We start from the raw sequence: 25,369 nt of genomic DNA, 5'->3' as shown, positions 1-25,369 counted from the left end.
ATGGGCTGGAGCGATAGCACAGCGGTAGGGTGTTTGCCTTACAAGCGGCCAACATGGCTGACCCGAGTTCGATTCCTCCGCCCCCCCTCTGAGAGCCCGGCAAGCTACCAAGAGTATCTCCTCTGCATGGCAGAGCCTGGCAAGCTACCTGTGACGTATTTGATATGCCAAACACAGTAACAAGTCCCATGATGGAGACTTTACTGGGCCCGCTCGAGCAAATCGGTGAACAATGGGAGGATCGTGATCGTGGATCGTGAACAACAATAACATTTAGGTACAAATTTAACAAATGTCTAAAAAACATACAAAAACAATAAAAATTGATGAATTAAATCAAATGATTAAATGAGAGATATAGGAAAATCATTTTGTAAAGATATCTGTTTTTCACAACTTGAATACATATCCTGTGCAACTCTATTCAGAATTGTTGAACTTGTTTTGTTGGTGTACGATAATTTATTCTGTTCTGTTTTGTTTTGGGGTCACACCCAGTGGTGCTCAGGACTTACTCCTTACATGATCAGGGATTACTACTGAGGAGCTCGGGGACCATAGTCTGTCAGGGATCAAAACTGAATCAGCCATAGGCAAGGCAAGAGCCTTACCTGCTGTACTATAGGTCTGGCCTAAAGAAATTGAGTCTCAAGTTAATTCAGACCTCAAATAGTTATCATGTTATTGAACAAGAATGAGAAGCATGGAGAATTGCAATGATCTGACCTCAAGATTTATGTAAACCCACAGTATTAGAGAGAGCATGGCATTGGTGAAAGGGAACCAAGTAATAAGTGTACATAAATACTGTGTACTGATATGTGACAAAGAAAGAAAAATATTATGGAGAAGTAAGCAATCTTTTGATGCAATATATTGGCTAAACTCCAATATATAAAGCCAGGAGTAAATCCTGAGCATCACTGGGTGTGACCCCAGAATATTATATTGCCTAAACAGAACAATATATTGGCTCAACATACACATACTTCAAAAAGAAAAAAATAACCTAGGTGGGAGACATGGTACAGGGGTTAAGGTACTTGCCTTGAGTCCAGCAACTCTGACTCATGACCCAACACCCCAGATGGTCCCATGAACCCACTAGGAGTGGTCCTGAGGTCAGAGTACCACTGAGTGTACAAGCAAACAAAAATACTCCAAACAATAAATAATATATATTTTCCACAAAAATTAATTTGAATCATTATAGATAAAAATGTAAAACTAAAAGAAAACATGATAAACTATATCACCATAGATATTTAGGTGCCTCCTTAGCTATAGTAGACCAAAGGCTTGACCCATGAAAGAAATAATCGATAACTAGATTTTTAATAATTGTATCTGATGTTTATAAAGTTGTTCACGATGATTTATTACATTCATTATTCCAACACCTATCCCACCACCATTATGCCTTCCCATAACCATCATTTCAAATTTTCCCAACCACCACCCAACCCTGTCCTAATATCAATCCCTAAATAATTAATTGTGCATTGCTTTTTATGAATAATTCACTAAAAATGATCAAAAAGATTTCCTTAGAAGAAAGTGTGTGGATATTGTTGTATCTCATTCTGGAATCATTAAGCCCTTGTTTAAGAGATTATTAACATGTTGTTATGGTTGAATCTTGCGTGCTAATATTTTTCTTAGAGATTGCTTGCCTTCTACTTTGCATCCCATTCAATGTGGTGTGCTACTTTTTAAACATATGTGATGCAGAGTACGAAATGTTGTGGTTGCACATTCCAGAAATTCTAAAATTTTAAATAGGGTGATTCAGATGAAGTTAAAGTTTTACCTGGATGATGATTTTGGGGTCGGGAGGCATCTCTGCCACTTATTGACCGCTTTCAAAATTTATTTGTGAGTCTCTGGATCATGACTGCCCATAGGGCACCAGAGACACTTCATGGGCATGACTGCCAGGCTCCTGGAAGAATGGGAGGATGGGGTCGGGGGGGGGTGTGGTCACTCATTTATAAATCCTTGAAAGCCTGGATATTTTAATAACAAAACCCACATAACTGAAATTTTCAGTAGATTCATTTCTGGATGAGGCTCATCCCAAATCTGTTGGAGTTCAGCCATGAGCATGGCGGTGATTGGGTAATGGAGGTTTTCATTTTCTGGGGCTCTGTTTGGGTGGGTGGTAGGCTCACCCACCACCTATGGGGTGCCCCGAATGGAACTCAGGCTGGCGCAGGAACTGGTGGCATCTCTTATAACTAGATTTAATTAAAATGAAAAACTTTTCTTTTATGAAAGATGATGTCAAGAGAGGGAGACAACAACCCATAGACTGGATGAATATATTTCCAGAAGACATTTAATAAAACATTGTTATAAAAAACATGCAAAGAACTCAATATAATTAAATTATCAATTCAATTAAAAAAGTCACTTGCCTTATGGACCAAATAATCTTATCAAATGAACTTTACTGATGACAAATAAGCATGTATAGAAGGTTGCTTGACATTGTATGTCATGAATGAATTGTAAATTAAAATGTCAATGAGATACTGTACAACTATTACTCTATAGAACTATTATAGAACTATTAATATATACAGCTAGCCAAAATCCAGAATATTGATAGTAAAAATTTCTGAAGAAAATGTGGAACAGTAAAAACTAATATTTATTACTGATGGGCATATAAAACAGTACAAAGAGTTGGGCAGTTTTTTTACACAAACTCTAATCACATAAACTAATAATAAAAACCTTAGTATTTATCCTAATCATGTGAAAATTTATGTCCACACATACTGAGTCTCCTGCCCTCATGCCTGGCTGTCTTTGCTGGGGCCCCTTGGAGGGGGCGGGTTGAGTTTCCCTCCCTGCCCCGAGCAGAGTTCCCGCAGCTGAAGACCTCCAGAACCAGCCACAACCATGCTGAGACCACTCTCCACATGCATGAAGGTACCGGCAGAGGAACAAAGGCATGCAGGTCCCAGGACTGAGATCTCCAAGCCTGCTTGGATCGGGGCTGAGCATCCTTCACCCAGATCCTCCATCTTCCAGTAGGCAGGGGTCACACCCACCAACTGCCCCCTGGCACCGTGTAATCCCATCAATGGCCAAGACCCAGAGACTATAAAACCCAGCTTCTGGAAGTGCACGGCAGCATTCGTGGCTGTGCAACATCTTATTATCTCATTCTTACTTTGGAAAACATGGCAGGCTACCGAATGTAACCTGCCCACACTGCAGAGTCTGGAAAACTCCCCGTGGTGTACCCAATATGCCAAATACAAGTAACAATAATGGGTTTCATTATCCTAACCCTGAAAGAGCTTTGAATATTGCACTTTTTAAAATCTCAGGGCTAGGATGAAGGAGACATTACTAGGGCCTGCTTGAGGCAATCGACGAACAACAGGATGAACGTGATCATGATACTGATATTTTTGTTTATTTATCTTGCTTTTCTAATTGCCCCAAGTTGAAAGCAAACAATATTCGTTCAGTAGATAAATAAACTTTGGTATAATCAAATAATATAACTGTATTCAGCATTTGCATAGAGCAATAGTACAATGGATAAGGCATTTGCTTTGCACGCGGTCGGCCAGGTCGTCCCAGGTTCGATTCCACTGCACCTCTTGGAGAGCCCAGCAAGCTACCAAAAGTATCTTGCATGCACGGCAAAGCCTGGCAAGCTACTTGTGACCTATTCAATATGCCAAACACAGTAAAAACAAATCTCACAATGGAGACGTTACTGGTGCCCACTCAATAGAATCGATGAACAACAGGAGGACAGTGCTACAGTGCTACAGAGCTTTGAGCTATTCCGCCATGAAAAGGTGGGAGATACTTAAATGTATATAACTAATGAAAGTAAGCCGAAAAACTGACATACTGTGTGAGTTTAACTATTTGACACTACATAAAATAGTAGTAAAAAGAAAAACTCTGAGGATAGAAATACAAGGAGATTGCCAGAGTTTTTAAGGGCTAAGCAGCTGGGAATAGGTGGCACTGAATAACTTATAGAAGGTAAGACATAGAAAGCATAACATCAAAAGCAAACTTTAAGGCAAATTATGTAGTTTGAATGTTAATGAAGTATTGATGTAAATTCACTGTAACAAAAACACTTCTTGGGGAAGTTCATAATCAAATGGGTAGAGAGGTGATGTAATTGAGGATTTTCTGTGCCTTTTTTTCAATGACATGCTAAATCTAAAACTACTCTCAAAGAACTGAATACACACTTTGCATGCAAGAGGCCTGGATTCAATCCCAGACACTACATGATTCCTCCAAGCACCAAGAAAAAAGGATGCCTGAGAAACTTGGGAGTAGTCACCATGTACCAATAGGTGTGGCAAAATACAACAATAATAATTCATCATGTTAAAAATATTTTTAAATGTAAGTCTGTTTGTTTCTTTTAACTTAAACTCTTCTATAATATAAAAATTTCTCTTTTTTATTCACTGAAAAACATGGTTCTCAACATAGAAAATGATATCATATTTTATACAGTAACCAAAGTATTCTAAGAATAATGGTACCAATGTTACAACTACTTTTATGGTTACTTAAAATATTTTGGGTCATTCTGCATATACTGTTTATTATAAATTTTAATCAGAAGTTTTGGATTTTATTCTATTTTTTCTAAAAGTGAAGATTTGTAAATACCAAGGATTGTGCTGTCTTTGTCATTTCCACTTACACAGATTTTTCATGTGACTACTTTTGGTCTTCAATAACTTCTTACATTAAAATATATATATTGTTTCTTATTTACTTACACAAAGTATGCATGTTCAAGAAAGACAAGGAAGGAGATAGTAAAAATTAGGCTCAATTATCTCATATGGTTCAAGTTCATTCTCTGTATAAAGGACCCCCAAAATTAAATTTTTTGACTCCCAATTTTTTTTTGCTCTTCAAACCCCTATATCAGTTCCTGTGCACCCATATTCTCTGGATAATGTGATAGGTATCATAAACACAAGCTGGCCAGACTGAATCTATGATCCTCAATCAACTCTCCCAGAAATAACAGGCGGCCTCAATTACTGTTAGATTCTCTGTGTTTCTAAAATCGTACCTCCTTGTGCATATTTCATTCTTTTGTGAAAGTGTGTTAGGAATTCCCATTAGTTCTACCTTCCAAGAATTACAGTAAAAAAATCTCTTATAATTAATGCCACTGCTTCTACTCCATTTTTATCTCATTACATCTTTTCCCAATTATTTCAGTTATCTAACCTATGTCAGACTCACCTGTTTCTCAGTTCTATTGTAGTCTATTTTCTGAAGACACAATAAGTCTTCAGAAATACGTGTTAGACCAGGGCTTCCCAAATATTTTTCTACTTCTAAGTCCTTTGTGCCTTGGGAATTAAGATGAGTGAACACTGCCAGAAACAACATAGATTGGCTATGAGGTTGATTTTTTAATTTAGTTTATGGCCCTTGGACATTCAGAAAACTTTTATCACTGCCAATTTTTTTTACAACTTTTCATTCAATTAAATGACCTTGTATAGTTCAGAACCCACAGCTTAAGAAGCTAGGAATTAGACCATATCTGATAAAACTCTGTGTGATTTACACATGCACATAGACAACTCATGTTTGATCTCCAATGCCATACCTGGTCTCCTGAATGCCATTAGAAGTCACCCCAGAGGACATAGCCAGAAAAAGACTCTGAGCCATGCCAGTAGTGCCTAAAAAGCAAAACATAAACTTCTTTTATTAGCACCCCATTTTACTCAAAGTAAAAATAATGCTTTTAAAATTTTCTCAGGGTTCGAAATGGTTTTCCCATCATGCTTCTAACCTCACATCCTTTACCTTCCTCCTCCCTCCACTGGGTCCCTCACTCTTCCTTTGGTCAGACGGTTATATCCCTATCTAAATTCTTCAGCTGATCCAGAAAACCGTGCACCTCACTCTCTTCCCTCATGCTTTACATAAATCCATGAGGCTGTTGGAGCATTCTATCCTCTCATCTTTACACCCCAATATGTTCTATCATCATTACTCTGCTTTATATTTATCCAAGTTTCTACTTGCCAGCACATTATGTAATAGCTGTTTTTGAAATGAGAACAAATCGCTATCTTAATGAAGCTTACTTTGGTTGGTAAATCACAAAATGGTTATAGGAATTTATTTTGGTTTTTTGTTGCTATAGTCTGCATCTAGACAAGCCTAATGCACAAGAATTCCTTAAAAAACATGTGACTTTATGAGATAATTTATGGTTTATCACTTTATAACTGCATAACTGTCATCCCGTTGGTCTTTGAATTATTCAAGTGGGCACCAGTAACGTCTCTATTCCTCCCAGCCCCGAGATTTTAGCAGCCTCTTCTTACTCATCTTTCCCCAACAATTGGAGGCTCTTTCAGGGTCAGGGGAATGCAACATATTGTCGTTACTGTATTTGGCATATTGAATACGCCACAGGGAGCTTTCCAGGCTCTGCCTAAGAGGATGGGATACTCTCGGTAGCTTGCTGGGCTCTCTGAGAGGCATAAATGGGTAGGAAGTGTCTTAAAATGTGTTACGTGGTCCAGAAAACAGCCTGGAACATGGAGGTGGTTGGGCAGTGGAAATTGGCACCCAGGACTGGGTCCCTTGGAGTGGGAGGGCTCTCATCTGCCCTACAGCCTGGTGCAGAGTTCAGTGGCGTGGTTCTGGGAGCCTCCTTTTATACTTCCGTCTGGGAGGAGCATCGTGAGTTCTGGAGGTTGACCCATGAGGAGATTATCTGGTGCTGTCAGGGTGTTGCTTATAGGTGTGATCCCTGAGTCACTGGAGACTGGGAGAAGCAGGCAGAGGATCTCTAATACAGGTCCTATTGAGTCCAGAGTCCAAGGTCGTAAAGTTCCTCATTATCTGGATTCTGTGGGACTTCATTCCTGCATGAGGCTTGAATTGAGCATCCGGAAAGTGGCCTGGAGCATGGTGGTGTTTGGGAGTGGAGTCAGGTTGCTGGGTTTGGGTCCCTTGGGATGGAGAGGGCTCTCACCCTCCCCACAGCCTGGCATGGAGTCAGGCTGTTTTGTACATGAGGCAAATGAAATTAAATTGTACAAAAATCATATGGTTAACAAAATACTGGCTGTGTAACTCAGAATGTTTGGCTTCTTATCTCCTGTGTTTTCCATCATGGGTCGTTCACTGCCGCACTAGCCTCATGACTCTGGAAGGAATGCAGGAAGGATGTAGAGTTTTCTGGAACACTGTCAGGGACTCTTTTTTAGGTCTAGTATGATCAGTCAACCTCAGTGGAAAAGTCAAACCTCTGGTTCTTCTCTCTAGTATACAGACAAAGATTCTAAGAATATCCTGAATATGGAATTGTGGTGAAAAACAAAGGATTTTTAGTGGGGGAAGGTGATTATGAGAGGTAAAGATGAGGATTTTTATGAGTCAAACAAAAAGTTCATAGCCCTTTAGTTGCAAGGTTGAATAAGCAGACTTGTAACCCCAACTTTGTTTCTAAATATGTGACATTTTGCACACTGTTTAATCTTTTCTTTATTATGTTAAATATGGAAAAGTAAAACTAGGCAATGAAAAAAATGTATTGCTAAAATTCTGGTTAAACAAAACCTAGAAACATACTTGAAAACTACATTAAAAAACAAATTATAATCTCCATCAATGCAGCTTTATTTTCTATAGTTTTAATATTTTGTATAGATAACGTATTATAAAACATCTATGTCTGCTTATTTGATCCTCATTCTCCTTTGGGAAAAAAATAGAAACAAAATCAGAATATATTTTACTTGCTTTTCAGGTAAGGGACAAAACTTGGCCATTCTCAGCGTCTACTCCTGTCTTTGCGCAGGGATCACTTCTGGCATCCTGGCAGTTCTCAGGGGACTATTGAGTGCTGGGAATGGAACTCAGTTTGGCTGCATGCAAGACAGACACTTCTACCTGCTGTACTATTACTCTGTCCTTAATTTTTTTTATTCTGCCTTTTAATTCTGGTGAAGAGTTTAAACATTTGTATAATGCAAGATACTTCTAAAGCACAGTTTATATGTAAGTTTTATATATATATATATATATGTTAAGATCTATCATAAAAAGAATTCCTTGGTCTTTAAAACAAAGTATTTAAAATATGTGTTTGGCTGACATAAAGAAAGAATGCCTAATCTATTTTTACCTGGAAATAAATACATATGCTGTAGCAATTTAGCATATTATTCAGGATTGTGATGAGATAGTTTACTTCTGCTAAGCAGAACTAATCATATCTCTTGCCAAGCCATTTGAGTGTTTAAAATTGGAAATTCCAAGGTATCTGCCCTCATACATTTTCTTTGTGTGAGGCACATACTTGTCACCAGTCAATCTTGAGGTCTACAGAGTGGAAGCAGTAAAACATGGACTTGCTTCAACTCTCCATCACGTTTCTTGAAAACTGAATCAGTGTCACCCAAAAGCCTATGAAGCATGAGCAGTAGGATGGATCACTAATAATGAAGTCCTGGCAAACAGCCATTCTCCCTGCACTGAAGCCCTGCTGACATTAATGTAGCTCCACTGGGCTGGATACATGTGGAGGATGGATGACAGCAGGATGTGGAAACAGCTGCTAGGTAATAAGCTGAAGTAGACCAAATGCATATGGACAGGAAATGAAGAGCATCAATACCAGGGCATTGCTAAAGTGCTGCTAAACACTACAATTCAGCACCATCATATTGTCTACTACAAAATAGTGCAAAGCAATAGCACTACAGAATTGATCTTGACCTATCATTTTCTTTAAAATGTGCCTTCTTTTTTTTTTTAAGTAAGGAGGTGTGGAAAGAGAAGAATAGAGGAAAATAAATGTAGGCAAAGAAGAAAGGATAAAGAAAAAGAGAGAGGAGGGAGTGAACAAAAAGAAGGAAAGAGGGAGAGAGGGAGAAATAAGGAAAGCAAGAAAGAGGAAAGAGTGTGAAGGAGGAAGAGAGAGAGCAGGGGGAACGGAGAGGAATGGGTGAGAAAAGGAAAGGGGGAAAGGGAGAGTAAAAGGACAAGTGGCAGAGACAGAGGAGAGAGAGCAAAAAGGAAGAGAGGGAGAGGAGAAAAAGCTAAAGAGGGAGAAGAGAGGGAGACAGAGGTATGGAGATGTAAAGAGGAATATTGATACAGGAGTTGGGGGTGGAGGGAAAGGGAGAGAGGGAGAGAAAAAGGGAGAGAGGGAATTTTCCTAGAATGCTGCACTCTTATTTTGACATGACTCCCTTAAATAGACAATCAACAGATATCTAAATGCTTCAATTTTCCTCTATAAAATCAGCAGGATTTACATTTCAAACCTTCAGAATATATTCTTTCAGCTTCGTTTCATACTCTGTAAATCAGCATGAGAAAAAATATGGTATGTATAATGTAATAAAAAAAATGTAAGAACAAGTAAGAAGCATAAAAAAACTACTTTTTTTTTAAAAACAATTAAGCCTTCCCCTGCTGGGCTTTGTTTATTTGTGGAGACTCAGTTAGGGCTTGAAGCTGTTTGAAAGTATAAGCACTACGTTCATTGGAGGAAATATGATCTATTGGAATATCATTTGTGTGATTGAAATATTCAACAAATAGAATAGAACATGACATACTAGCTGAATTGCCAATTTGTAGAATTTTTGATCGCATCCTACATTAATGTTCAATTTGCAAGATGACTTAACTTTAAAATTTATGTGTTTGAGTACTGTCCTGCAAAATCAAGATATTTAAGAGATGTTATTTCTGCAACTAATTAATTATTGGCCATCCATTCACTTACATTCATTTCACTACGTATGACATTGACTTTACACAGTACAAAGCACTGGGTGTATATCAATAACATAATCTCTGAATTTCTGGAATGTTCATATTTGTTATTTTATTCTACTACTTAGGATTGTTCAGGGATATCAAGCTATAAAGTATATGATGTTAAAATATAAACAATTTTAATGGAGAACTATGATCCAGGTAAAAAGAAAAAGGTATGTGAAAATTACCTAATGAGTTTTCAGAACAAGCAACCTTTCTATAAAGGGACAGAAAATAAATATTTTATGAGTTGTGAGTCAAATGTTATCAGTTAGAGCTAGTCAAATCATAGGAGTACACAAGCATAAATAAACAACAAGGAAGTAATAGGCAAGTTTTCACATCAGTAAAGCTTTAACCATAAAAATAGATAAAGGGATGAACTTCGCCCATAGTAATCAATAATTCCTGCCTCAGAAAATAACGTATAGAGGAGCAGGAAAAGAAATAGAAGACACAACAAGAAATCAGATAGAATTTATACCTTATCTTAGTCATTAAAAGAATATGATATTAGCACACGGTTACGGTCACGGTCCTCCAGTTGTTTATCGATTTGCTCCAGCGGGCCCAGTAATGTTTCCATCTTGAGACTAGTTGTTACTGTATTTGGCATATTGAATACGTCACGGGTAGCTTGCCAGGCTCTGCTGTTCGGGCGAGATACTCTCGGTAGCTTGCCGGGCTCTCTGAGAGGGGCGGAGGAATCGAACTCAGGTCGGCCATGTTGGTTGAGTGAAAGACAAATGCCCTACCGCTGTGCTATCTCTCCAGCCCATTAGCACACATTTTATAGAATTTTAGTTTTTTCTGATTAGAATACTCCCTATCTTACAACAACAAATAAAGTCACTTATCTGGACTCAAATCCAGAATCATTAAATGCTGTATGTCCCCTTTCTTTTTTACCTCAACCATATGCATTCTCTGTATTTCAGCAGTGTTACTCAATGAGAGTGATATCACCACTTGAGGGCTACAAACAATCCAAGGAGGTTGTAGAAGAGTATTGCCAATTAGAGGTGCACTTCCCTGTTGCTTTGCTCACAGGAAGAAGATTTCCAAGGGGGTTTCTGAGCAATTTTCCCTGAAAAGAAGAGAGCAGGAAAAATAAACTTTGGAATATTTAGGAATATTTAGGAATAACTTTTGAGCTTAAAATCCAGAGAATACAGTCCCTGGTTCTAAGTGCATAATGGAAAACTACAAATTAAAGTACTTTAAAATCTGATCTGTCTTACTTAAAATTTTATTTTAGGAATCATAATTTAAAATACTGATGATTTCAGGGTCTTTTGCAATAAACTTTCCAACACCATCCTCTCCACCAGAGTGTCGACTTTCCTCCACCATGCTCTGGTCTCCCTGCCCCAGCCCCCTACACTGATATATACTTGAAGATAGTGCCCAGTAGCTATTGTCTTGAAATATTTATTTCTTTTCAATGTTATTTTATATACCACTTATGAGAGAAATCATTTCTATCACTGAAAAACAAATCAAAAGAAATAAATAGGTCTATGTCACACTAAAAAGCATCTGAACTTTGACAAAAATGAAACTTAAAATAAAGATATCCCACACATTGGGAGACAATAATTGCAAATCGTACATCACACAGCAGGTTAATGTTCAAGATAGAGAAAGCATTCTCAAGACTAAAAAGACTAAAAACATCGTCAAAAATGGGTGACAGGAGATGAGTAGGCACTTCATCAGAAGACATAAAGATGACCAAGAGGCATATTAAAAAGTATTCATCATAGATTTTCAGAGAAATTAAAATAAAAATAGAAATTAGATATAACTTTACAAGTGACAATGAGCTACATAACAAAAGAGATTTAAAAAAAAGAAAGAAACAGTGTTGCTGTTTTCCTGAAAAAAGGTATTCTCATTCACAACTAGTAGGACTGTTGTCTGGTTCAGAGTCTTTGGAAAATGGCTTGGAAATTTCAAATAGAACATCTATGTGACTTGAAAATTCCACTCCTGGAATAAACCTCAAGAAGACAGATACAGGGGCTGGAGCCATAGCACAGCGGGTAGGGCATTTGCCTTGCACGTTGCCGACCTGGGTTTGATTCCCAGCATCCCATATGGTCCCCTGAGCACCATCAGGAGAAATTCCTGAGTGCAGAGCCAAGAGAAACCCCTTTGCATTGCCGGGTGTGACCCAAAAAGCCGAAGGAAAAAAAAGACAGATACATCAATCCAAAGGGTCAGAGCCATAGTACAGCAATAAAGATGCTTGCCTTGCATGTAGCCAACCTTAATTTGATCCGTGGCTTCAGCAAGGGAGAGCGGATTGGTGTAGCTGTACTGCAGCTATATATTAGTAATATTTGTAATTTAATAATCTGTATATATTCTCCTTGTCAGTAAGTTTTTAGGGTTATAATAATTTAACTTAGTCTTTGAGAAATCCTAATTATAGAAGAAGGACTCTAGAACCATATTTCTTTAATTGTTCATCAGGTAATAAATATATTTTAAATAAAGTAGATGGGCTGGAGCGGTAGCACAGCGGTAGGGCATTTGCCTTGCATGCAGCCAGCCCGGCTGAGCCGGGTTCGATTCCTCCGCCCCTCTCGGAGAGCCCGGCAAGCTACTGAGAGTATCTCGCCTGCACGGCAGAGCCTGGCAAGCTACCCATGATGTATTCGATACGCCAAACACAGTAACAACAGAGTCTCCAATGGAGACGTTACTGGGCCCGCTCGAGCAAATCGAAGAACAACGGGAGGACAGTGTTTGTTTGTTTGTTCTATAGAAATAAAGTAACTTAGAAACTATTCATCTTGTATGTAATTTTCCAGATATATTTAAAAAATATCTTAACACATCATGGTGTACATATTCATTTTCCCAAATAGCAGCCCTTTTGATAGGTATTTTTTTACATATAACTAAACTCATAACATAATATATTACACTTTACATCTATCTTTTTTTTTACTTTCCAAGCAGTGCTCAGGAGACCCCAACATCCCCACTGCTAATTCTCAACTAGGGACTGGTCATTCAAGGATGTGATATTGCTGGGGTATATGGGTCAGGGATTTCCAGGCCTTCCTGGCAAGCAGTGGTGAGGAAATCCAAGACTACACCTGGTAGTACCTGAGTGATCATATAATACGAGGAATCAACCCAGGTCATGATAGGTATCCTAACTTCTATCTTGTCATTTTCAAAAATGGGTTCCTTGTCTTTCCTGGATGCACTGAGCATAAACTGGATCTCTTTGATGAGCACTACCTTATTCCTTGTCACACTGGTTTCTAATTGCTAATATTATTCTCTTTATTGGGCCCACTCGAGCAAATCAATGAATAACAGGAGGACAGTGCTACAGTGCTACAGTGCTTATTGGGTCATGAGCCCTTGGAACATAATAATGCTTTTCACCTCAATAGATGTTGCTTATGTCTGGAACACCATAGACAATATGTGAATCTAGGGGGGTAAATTTTAAGTTCCTACTGTAACATGGGACTGCATATAATAGATGTTATATATAATAGAAGTTATTAATTAGAATTATTAATTTTTCTAAGTAGTATACCTAATATCTATGAATTTCATCTCAATAAAAGAATTTATTCATTGATATCTAATATACAATTAGAAATAATGCATAGATGTTATGAATACTATTATTATAGTGTTCATAAAAACTCAAGAAATAGTTATTGCCTTGGAATTTATATGAAATATTTTTAAATTATGCATTTGCTTTTATTTCTTTGTTCAAGTGAAGTAAATAGTTGTTATTGAAAGAAATATACTTAGAATGATGTGAGGAGAGAGAATTAAAAGATAACACAGAATTTTCCAGAGTGTAAAAAAAGCTGTCTCTCATTCTTAACCACTGCTATAATAGCTATACGTATCCCTGTAATTATTTATTCTTGCCTCTGTTCTGAACCGCTAATAAAAAAATGAAAAATCAAATTATTTTATGGGTTAAATTTCTAACTAAGTAGAACTAGAGAGGCAATCATCCATCTTTAGTTTTTAACGAGAATGCGCAAATTTTAGATAGAGCTATGTTAAAAGCTCAATTTGATGATTAACATATTTACTACCCTTGGATATGCTCACCAGCACACATTTTCCAATAGAATTACCTGGCCAGCAGAATAGAAATTCTGTCTCTCTCTTCCTTGATAGGAAGATGGCTATGCCTCTAGCAGCTTCATGCTGTTTAACTCTGCATATCCACTAGACAGTTTTGGTCTCCAGAATGTTAACTCACATTTACAATGTTTGCAGAAACTTGCCATACAGGAGTGAATCCTTAAAGAGACTTACTGCCACATTCACCACCAATCCTATTTAATAAAATGGAACAGTAGAGGTGTTTTAAAAGTCACATTTACTCTTCAAATCAGAAAAGAAAAACAGAGCATATTTCTAAAACCAGATGGCTTGAATGATAGAAGGAATTGCCTAGGTCATTCACATAAATATAATGGACCTCTGTTGTTATGTCATACTTAAGAAAGATTTTAATCCCATTTTTAATTTCAACTTGTAATACTTGGATAGTAGATATCAACACAGATTTTTGAAATAGCACTCCAAGTGTCAGAGGAGGACCGAATTTTTCAGCACTGAATAAATCAACAACATGGTCATAATTTAACTCTGACAAAGCCACCATTTTTTTATCTCCTTTGTCTGAAGGTGAGTGTTGAACTTTCATTTGGCACACTGCAGAGAAATGGAATTGGAATTGAGAGACAGAAGGAAAAATAGAAAAGTTATATAATATGGATTCCAGGCAGAAAGATGCTTAATTCCAAGACTCCTACAGAGTGGTAAATGAAAGAACATTAACACTCAGATGGTCCTTCAACAGTACATTTTCATGTAAAATTTGTGAGAAGATTTTGACACTGGAAAAGAATTCCAGGACAAACGATAGTATAGCAGGTTAGGAGCTTGCCTTGCATGCAATCCACCCAGATTCAACCCCCTGCACCACAGGTTTCTCTGAGCCCCTTCAGAAGTGATCCCTCAGCACATCTGAACATCATCCATAAACAAAAGGAGAAATTATTGCAATTCTAGCCTTTTTTCCCTTCAAAGTTACTATAACAGCATTATACACTGAGTTGTTTTTGGGTGGAGTTGCAAACAAAAATAACAGGATTTGTTCCATTCTGAATTTCCTCTAATTGGAAATGCAATAAATAACAGAAAACAAGGTGCAATAAGAACATGAATTACAAGGTACAATAAAATGTAATAAAATAAAACGTTCAATGAAACAACAGTGTGACTATTGAGTTAGTGTCAGGCAACTTTAAAATAAAATACTCAGGATGGTCCACCTGAAAAAAATAATATTTGAATTATAAATCTGAGTCTAAGTAAGATATTCAAGCAACCTCCTGTGGAAAGGACATGCATTTAATATAGTTTTTTTTCTGACTTGGGTACAGTTATGTTTCCTGATGATGAAAACACTAAGAAATGGGTCTTTTGGAGATTCTGTAACAGTGAAAATATTCTAGAGTATAATGACACAAACATATTCGGGATGCTTGGCATGCCAACATTACATGCTGTAGCCTTTTGGAACCAGCATCATATAAACTTGTCATTAATAGACCCTGTTAAGCAATGAGTTACTATAGATTAAGACAATAATCTGTAGGAAGGACAACAGTGATGATAATGCAGTGAATAAATATGAAAACTTTTACTACTACTACTATATTGGGCTGGAGTGATAGCATAGCGGGTAGGGCGTTTGCCTTGCATGCGGCTGACCTGGGTTCCATTCCTCCGCCCCTCCCAAAGAGCCTGGCAAGCTACCAAGAGTATTCTGCCTGCACAACAAAGTCTGGCAAGCTACCTGTGACATATTTAACATTCCAAAAACAGTAAAAAGTCTCATAATGGAGACATTACTGGTGCCCACTGAAGCAAATCAATGAACAACAGGAGGACAGTGCTACTGCTGTTAACCTGTGTTTTGTAAAATGCATCTCCTTTTATCCCTGAAACAGATCCTTATGGATTATATTCCATACAATCTGTCTACTCTACTAAAGAAATATCCACTCTCACACCTGGACTCCAAATTGGAAGTTTGATAGCTTCTACCCTCCAGTTGCAAGTGTGCTAAATGTGGAGCGGTGGAAAGGAATCTTTCTTTGTAGCTGTCTTTGGTTTTAGGATCCTCTTGCTAATTCTCACAACTTTTCTGCCCAACACTTATGGCTATCAGTCTCTGGTGGTAGCCCTGACCTGGAACTCTTATGAAGTGGCAGATGACAGGGAGTGAGGGAAACACAATTACTGAGAGTAAGTAGAAGCTTCTAGACAGTCAGCCATCACTGCAATTGATTACTGTTTCTGAAAAAGACTCAGAGGAAGGATAGAATATCCACTGCCCATGCAACTATCCACCTGGGAGAGAGAATCTCCCTTTGTTGTGACAACAGTTGTCCCTGTCTTGCCATTTCTCTGTCATTTCTTCGGAAATGAGATGGCTCTTTCAGTAGCAAAACATTCACCATAAGGCCAATAATACTGATGGGTACTTTGCTCTTACCAGTAAAGTATGTACATTGAGGAGGGAATAGTGGAGTGGTGGCTGATATTGTCATTTGGAACATCTGATGAATTCAAAATTAACAGATAAAATTGTGCACCTAATATTTTTGGGAAAAAAGAATACTGAAAACCATTTAAAAATAATTATATTTAAAATTATATTGAATACTAATAAAAACACTCAGAAAATAAAAGTTTACATTATTCTGAGTTTGCAGAATAGTGGCTAGCAGTAATATTGGTTTTAGAATATCCATGTTCAAATCATGTCTGTTGTGTTTATTGGATATCTACTCTGATGTAATCCAAATTCATCCAGTGCTTTAATTTCTAATTTGTAAATATGAAGAGATATCAATTTTATAGATTTATTATAAAATGTAGATGAGTTAACCCCTTTAAGGCATAGATATGAGACTGGTAATATAGTAAGGACTGACTCAATGAATCCTACCTTTATTAACTATGGATCAACAATTATTATTATTTTTTGGCAATCACTATGGCATCTAAATAAGAAATAATCTGGATAGAGGAGAGCAAGACAAGAAAAGAGGCAGAAAAACAAGTAATGTTGATGATGGAATAAGACAAGTGAAACCTTGCAGAAATTTGGAAGAGTGGCACAGGTATATATAGTTGCATAGTCATTTTCTTTCCAAATATCTAGTCATATCTGAAAGGATTTGAGATAGTTTTCATGGAATTTGAAAATGAAAACAGGAATCAAGAATAGTTACAATGTGGTCAGAGCAAGAGTACAGTAGGTAAGGCATTTGCAAAGCTCAAGCTGACCCAGGTTCAATACTGGCATTGGTCCCCTGAGAAGAACAGGAGTGATCTCTGAGCACCGACCCAGGAGTAAGCCTTAACTATCACAAGGTCTGGCTCTCCCAAAAGGAGAATAGCTATGATATCCTTATCCTGGGAAACTAGGTTTGCAATACCTTTGTTAATATTGCAAAACATTCACCATAAGGCCAATAATATCGATGAGTACCTTGTTCTTACAAGTTAAATATATACATTGTGGAGGGAATAGTCACGTGATGGCTGATTTTGCCATTTGGCGCATTTGGCAGAATTAATGAGATCAGAATAAAACTAAACATAAATGGTCATAATGGAGTTAATAGCATAGTCATTCCTCACAGATTGTATCATTTTTCAATACTTAAATAGAGAATATACTGATTGTTATTAAAATATAAACACATGAGGTAGATAGATAACATTTTTTTTTTATTTCTTGGGTTACACCAGTGATGCATGGGGGTAACTCCTGGCTTTGCACTCAGGAATTACTCCTGGCAGTGCTCAGGGGACCATATGAGATGCTGGGAATCAAACACAGGTCGGCTACATACAAGACAAACAACCTACCCGCTGTGCTATTGCTCCAGTCTCATAGATAATTTTAAAAATCTACATGCATATATTTTTTTTCTTCAGTATCTTGCCCGCACGGCAGAGCCTGGCAAGCTCCCCATGACGTATTCGATATGCCAGACACAGTAACAACAAAGTCTCCAATGGAGACGTTACTGGGCCCGCTCGAGCAAATCGATGATCAACGGGAGGGCCTTTACTTTACTTTGTTTTTTTGGCCATATCCAGCAGTTCTCAGGATTTACTCCTGAATTTGTGATCATGGATGACTCCTGGCAATGTGTAGGATGACATTGCTTTGTCCTTTCTCCCTTTGTCCACAAGGAACTTAGGTTTATCAGGTTACACCCATCACAGTGCTACTGAATCACTCCCATTCCTTCGTTGATCTATAACCACTTCTCTCTGCTCTCCTTCCCAATCAGCTTTTCCCCTAATCAGACTCTGTTAAATTGTAAAATCTATGATTTTATATACATGATTTAAATATTGCCTTTCTCCTCTCCTTATGTCTTTTGAATAGTTTACTTCAAAGTAATGTCCTTTTTGTATAGATACAGGAAGATAGTTAATATTATGCTTTGTATCTTAGGATTTAATTAGCTTTGAATATTATTCACTCCCGGGCATCTGCTTTCTCGACTTAAGCCTCAGTTGCCCTTAGTTCCTAACACCTCAAAAGCAGGTCCCAATGAGGGACTGAATGGACCCTAGGGCAAGCGGTGAGCTACCCTGGCATCGAAATGGGCCAGGCCAAAGTTCCACAATTCTTCACTACAAGAGTTTGATCATAGACAAATGCTGTCATGATCCAAAAGTAATGACGAGAGTAAGACCCTGCTAGGGGTAGGAAAGACTATCTGACCTGAGCACTGTAGTCTGAGATCGAGATGGCCCTAGAAGGGCAATTATATAAGTTTAAGGTATTTCTTACTGTATTCATACAAAATGATTTATATTGTATCTGCTTATATGTTTGTTAGACAAGGAGAGGAGAAACACACCCAGGGGATTCCGCTCTAGGGTGGATTGATCTGATAATGACAATCTGTCCTAGAAGCGGCTTTCTGCAAGGGAAAGAATTCTACCCCTATTGATTGTGACCACATCTATGTGTAATTATTACCCCAACCCCTCATGCTTTGGGATTTAACTGTACTGTAAGAGTAGGCTGGGGGATCAGAATCCAGACTCCAGAGCAAGAGGAGAAAGGGGATCAGAATCAGAATTGAGACTCCAGAGAAGGAGGATGAAGGGGGGATCAAGAAAGAGAATAAAGTAGCATGGGGAACAAAGAAGCAGGAAGAGAATCAGAGGAGAATGGAGATGGGAATGGAATAAACTGCAAATAAAGACCAACCAGCCTGGCCCTTGTTTCTTCCCTTGCCTGCCCATTGCCATCAACCTCTCCAGGGTAGGGGAAGCGGCCTGAGACTACTGAATGCGGGCCGCAGGAGAGACAGAACTGCCACTGCTGCCTTTTTTGAGCTTACACAGCAATGCTTGTGGGACCATATGTAGTGCAAGGGATTGAACCAACCACTTGAAAAGCAAGTGCCTTACTGCTATTCTATTTCTATGGGCCCAAGAAATCTTTTCTTTGAGACAAAGCAATAGATTTTCAAAAATATACTATATCTAATATCTTAAAATACGACTATGTGCTTTAAGTGACAAAAATATTCCGGAAATGTGATTAAAGTTAAGAACATTGAAATTATGAGATTCCCTTAGTGGGTCCAATTTGATTATATATGTCTCTAAAGTATGAGAACAATATTCAGTTGGATCAAAGAAACGCAATGGTGGTAGAAGAATCCAAAATATGGCATTTTGAGAATTCAAGTATACTGCAGCTTCAGAGCTGTGAGGGCTTATTTGCAAAGCAGATAACTGACCTGTCTAACATTAGAGTGACCAACCAATACCCAACTAGTAAAAGTAAAATGATATAGCTTCACTCTACCATTAATTTCTTTAGAGGCAGGAACATGCATTCTCACCTAGAACATAGCAAGGGAAAACCTTAATTTTAGACCACTGACTCTCAGCACTGGCAGATTAACAGAACCAAACAAAAGAACCTGTATTATAAACCAGTAAATTTTCATTAGTTTCATCAGCCAAATACAGTAACAAGTCTCACAATGGAAACATTACTGGGCTGCTGTTGGGAGTACAGTGCTACAGTGCTACAGTGTTTCATCAACAAGAATAATACACAAATTTTGAAATTGAACAACTGTAAGTTTACACTTTTTTTGACATTTAGCAAACATATAGAGGTGTGCAATCACAGTTCAATTTATATATTTTTTATTTGACCTCCCATACACAAAATGAGAGTAGTTTTAGTCAATATCAATCTGACTCTAAGCCCATGCACCCACTATCTGCTTTCTATCTTTGTAGAATTGTTTTTCTTTACATTCTTTAGTTTTTAAATTAATTTTCATTAAAGACACCATGATTTACAAAGGTGTTCACTATACAGTTGTTTCAAGCATTTAGTGTCCTAACACCACCCGTGTCATTTTCCCTTCACCAATATCCCTAGTTTTTCTCCCAGTCCCCACTTGTACTGATTGCCACATAACAAATTTACTTCATATTGCTTACTCAACCAAATTTTAAGAATTGGCAATTAGACTGGTCAGAAAATAAATCAGTAAGTGCCAATTAGTGATTAATATTTTATTTTGACTTATGTAAATATGAGAATTAAAAAAATAATGTAATATAATAAAATGCCTATTCTCATTTACATATATACATTTTCAACTGCAGAATTTAAAATATATTTCATTAAAATTTATTTTATGCTTGAGTCTTGTTTTAATAATAATCATGTCTCACCTGCCATTAATAGAACTGTTAAAGGAATTCTTGTTAATGTATTTTGGAGTATACATGGAATAGGTAAGTTCTACATATGTAGATTTCTCCTTAAATTTTGCATAAACACTGTTGGTTTACAAAAGTATTCATCATGATTTGTTACAGACATTCAATATTCTGACACCAACCCGACCACCATTATACCTTCCACCATGATCTCCAATTTTCCCAACCAACATTTGCCCCCTTGGCAGGCACTCAGTAATTTATTTTATATTGCTTCTTATCAATAATTTACTAACAGAATGACAAAAAAAATGTTTCCTTAGAAGAGGTTAATGAAAAGTGTTGTATCTCACCATGGAGCCATTAAGTCCTTGTATAAGAGATTACTAAAATGTTACAGGTTAAGCCTTCTGTGTTTGTTTTGTTAATCAAGATTGATTGCCTTCTGTATTACATTCCTATTGCTTAACTATTGGCTCATCGGTGCTGTAGAGTTTGAGATGTCCCAGACACGCTCTAGGAAGTATGGAATTTTTAACAGGGTGATCAGGCTAGAGTGAAATTTTTAACTAGAAGGTGGCTTTGGTGTGTGAGTGATGGTTGAAACATCCAGAAATACAGGGAAGTGTTGGAAGGGTAGTTCATCCTGACTCCATGAAAGCTTGGAGATTTCAGTCACAAAATCTACATACCTGAAATTTTCAGCAGATCAACATCTGGATGAGGCATGGTCCTGAGGCAGTGGAATCCAGCTGGAATCTTACTGACAATTTTGGAATCTTGAAATAATCGACTGTTTGGGCAGACACGATGCTGACTCCACCCCTATACCTGGATTGCCCCAGACAACTCAGCCAAGTGCAGGTGTCCAGAATAATCATCTGTGACTTGTTGATCTCTTTCAAGATTTATTTATGAATATCTGGATTATGACTGAGGATGAACTTCATCCTTATATATTCAAATCGTACAAGATTTTAGTCTTCTGTATTTCACTTTTTTCAACCACTAATATGTGTGTGGCTCATTCACACTCTATAAATTTATCAATATTCTATTATTTTTTGTGATTGAGGAGTATTGCATTATATGGTTAAACCACAATTTTATCCATTTACTACCTTATGTGGACTGGAGCAATAGCACAGTGGTAGGGCAGTTGCCTTGCGCGCAACCAGCCCGGCCGAGCTGGGTTCAATTCCTCGGCCCCTCTCTGAGAGCCTGGCAAGCTACTGAGAGTATAGCATCTGCATGGCAAAGCCTGGCAAGCTCCCCGTGATGTATTTGATATGCTAAACACAGTAACAAGTCTCACAATATTATTGAGCCCCCTCAAGCAAATCGATGAACAAGGGGAGGTCAGTGATTACTTTATGGAGATTTGGATTATTCAGAATCTTACGATCTGAAATTATGAAAACAACTAACTGTATTTTCATTTTATGCTGCTATGTAACAAGTGGTATTACTAGGTTATATGCTAAGTTTATGTTTAATTTTTAAGAAGTAGTCTAAATTGACTATAGCATTTTACATTCTCATTACTAATAAATGAAGGTTCTAGTTTCCCATATCCTCACCTACACAATTGATTATCTGCCTTTTTGAATATAGCTAACAAAGTGTGAAGTGGTATCTCAAGAAGTTTTCCTTTGTGTTCACCTAATGACTATGGTTGTCAACATTTCTTTTCACAAGCTTTTTTTGGGGTAATTATTATACCACCTTTCATAAAAGATCTATTTGGCTCACTTGCCCATTTTTAAATTGAGTTATATTTTTATTTCATATTATGAGAATTTTTATAAAATATGAATTGAGATGACAGTGGAGAAATGGGATATTCTCATAAAGATATTTAGATGTTTTATATCATTTGTAGCACTGTCTGCAACACTATTCTCCTTGTTGTTCATCAATTTGCTCAAGTGAGCACCAGTAACATCTCCTTGTAAACTTGTCAATTTGCTCAAGTGAGCAGCAGTAACATCTCCTTGTAAACTTGTTGTTACTGGTTTTTGCATATCAAATATGCCACTGGGAGCTTGCCAGGCTCTGCCATGCAGGCAGGATACTCTTGGTAGCTTGCGGGGCTCTCCAAGAGGGATGGCCACGTGTTAGCCAAACACCCTACTTGCTGTACTATCACTCCAGGCTTTCTGTACAGTATATGCCTCAACAACCTTCATCTGTACCTTATGTTTAACAGAACCAATATTCCTGCATGCTTTCAAATACTCCATTATATCTTCTCTTTAATAGGGCACCAAATGGCCTGGTAATCCTCATTAGCATTTTCAAAGATTTTCAAAGGCCAATTGTTTACTCAACTGCTCCTGGGTTGCCTTACCCTTAACCTGCATTTCAATGGCTTCCATCAACCTTTTTATGAAGTCTGCATAAGGTTTTGAGGCACCCTGAATGATCTTTGTAAAACTTCCATTAAATTCCACATCTGCATAAATCCTCTTCCTAGTACTCAGGGATGTGTCATGGATATGAGCAAAAACAGCATGAGGCAAGGTGACTTGCCTCTTTGAGTCTAGCCATTTCCCTTCACCTTGTAACATCTCATAAATCAATTTAATCCCTGAAAATTTTCGTCCAGCATGGTTTAGACCCTGAAGCATTGCCTTGGCCTCATCATTAAACCACATCCTCCACTGCATATACTGAGAAGTGCTTAAGCACGTCTTCGCAATCATGTGAAAATCTTGAGGTACCCAGTAAGCCTTTTTACTCCAGTTTGTAAGATACTCCCCAGAGTACGGAGATGTAGGCCCGTACGGGGCACAGGCCTTTTTGAAATGACTGAGAGAATCCAATCCTAACCTGCCTTGAGATGGAGGCTGCTTCTTCTCCACCTGGACTGAGCGATTGGGAGAATGTCCCAAGCGGTCTGGAGGCCACTTCGCTGAGTCACTCTTGGACTCAGAATCTGAGGAAGTAGTACCAGACTCATAATCCACATCACTTTCATCTAATGCACTGGAAGTGGAGCTATATTCAACAGCCTCAGAAATATTTTGACTATGAAAACCCTTTTGAGACTTAGATACTGGAGGAGCTGAAGCCGTACTATCCCTAATATCCTCCTCCTCCTCAATTGTGCTTTTCCAAAACAGGAGAATGGAATTAACAATCTCCCATGTAACCCAGAATTCCACAGGGATCTTTGTCCTTTCCTTAGATGCCTTATAGACACTTTTCTTAACCTCTTTCCAAATCTTGGTCTCTAGAGTCCCTTTATCCAGGAACCATGGGTTTCTTTCATAAAATACTTTAAAGCAGGGCTGGAGTTGATCCCTGGAAATGCAGTGTTCTGGGTCCCCTGTTCTGCAGGGGAGAAATACTGAATCAAATCCATAAACGCCTTGACCTGTTCAGTCTGGCTTGAGAAACTATGAAAGACCTTGGGAAGGCCCAGAATCTGCCCCACCTTAGTGGGGGATTGCTGCTAGGATTCTAACTCCCAGCACACTAAAATATCCTGTTCTTCCACTCATTTTCTATAGTGGGGTGCACGGAACACTGTTCTTACCTTTATTTGGTAGTTCATGCCCACTCCAGGGATGCCAGCTGTATAACTTAAAGTGGTTCATATGCCAAAGTGTAAAAAGTTGAAACTACTAAAGTTCTCAAAAGATATATAGTATAAAGTCATTAAACTATTGTATTAGGCAAGAATAAAAACATATTTAAATATATTCAATTGATCTATGCTTCATCCATATTTTCTCCCAGTATACTTCTTTTTGTCTTTTTATTTTCTTAGATCTGTTTTGTTTGTTTGCTTATTTTTCATTTGGGGACCCACACCTCGCTCAGGGTTTACTCCTGGCAGGCTCAGGATACCAAATGAGGTGCCAGCGATCAACCCAGCTCAATCATGTGCAAGGTAAGCACCTGCTGTACTATTACTTTGGCCATGATTTGTTTTCTAAGATCACACTTGGCAGTACTCAGGGTTTGCTCTCAATTCTGTGTTCGGAGGATATTCTTTGCAGTGTTTAGGGGACCAAATCAGGGTCAGCCACATGCAAGACAAACATTCTAACCTCTGTCTATCTCTGCCATAAACAAAAGGCTTGCACATGGTGGTGGTAGAGGCATATCTGGATGTGCAACAGTGCCGCTTCCAGTCTCTGCACTCAAAGTTCACAGAGGCGGGGCGGGGGGTGGAATGGGGGAATGTGGGAGGGATTCTGGAAACATTGGTGATGGAGAATGGGCACTGGTGGAGGGATGGTACTCGATCATTGTGTGGCTGAAACGTAAGCATGAGAGTTTGTAAGTCTGTAACTGTATCCCATGATGATTTAATAAAAAATAAAAAATTGAAAAGAAAAGGAATATCCAGTTTTCCCAATACCATTTGTTAAAGTATTATCCTTTTCACCATTGAATTTTCTTAGCACTTTAAATAAAGATAGAATATAAATGCTTCAGGTTTACTTTTGAACTCTGAATTCTAGTATATTTATCTATACATCTGTCCTTTTACCAGTATCACAATATCGTGATTATTGTAAATTTATAGCAAATTTTTTCATTGGAGCTTTTTTTTCCTTAAAAACTAGGCTTGGCTGTTTTTTGTCCCTTTTATTCTCATTTATATATTATGATAAGCTTGTCAATTTTTGCAAAAAATATGCTTCTTTTTAATGAATATTATGTTTAACTTACAGGGAAAACCATGGAGAACTGCCATATTAATGTTATTCTTTTCAATGAATGAACATAAAAT

The sequence above is a fragment of the Sorex fumeus genome, unplaced genomic scaffold (assembly GCF_029834395.1).
Source record: "Sorex fumeus unplaced genomic scaffold, SorFum_2.1 ptg000008l, whole genome shotgun sequence".
Classification (NCBI taxonomy): domain Eukaryota; kingdom Metazoa; phylum Chordata; class Mammalia; order Eulipotyphla; family Soricidae; genus Sorex; species Sorex fumeus.
This window is presented reverse-complemented; position numbering follows the sequence as displayed.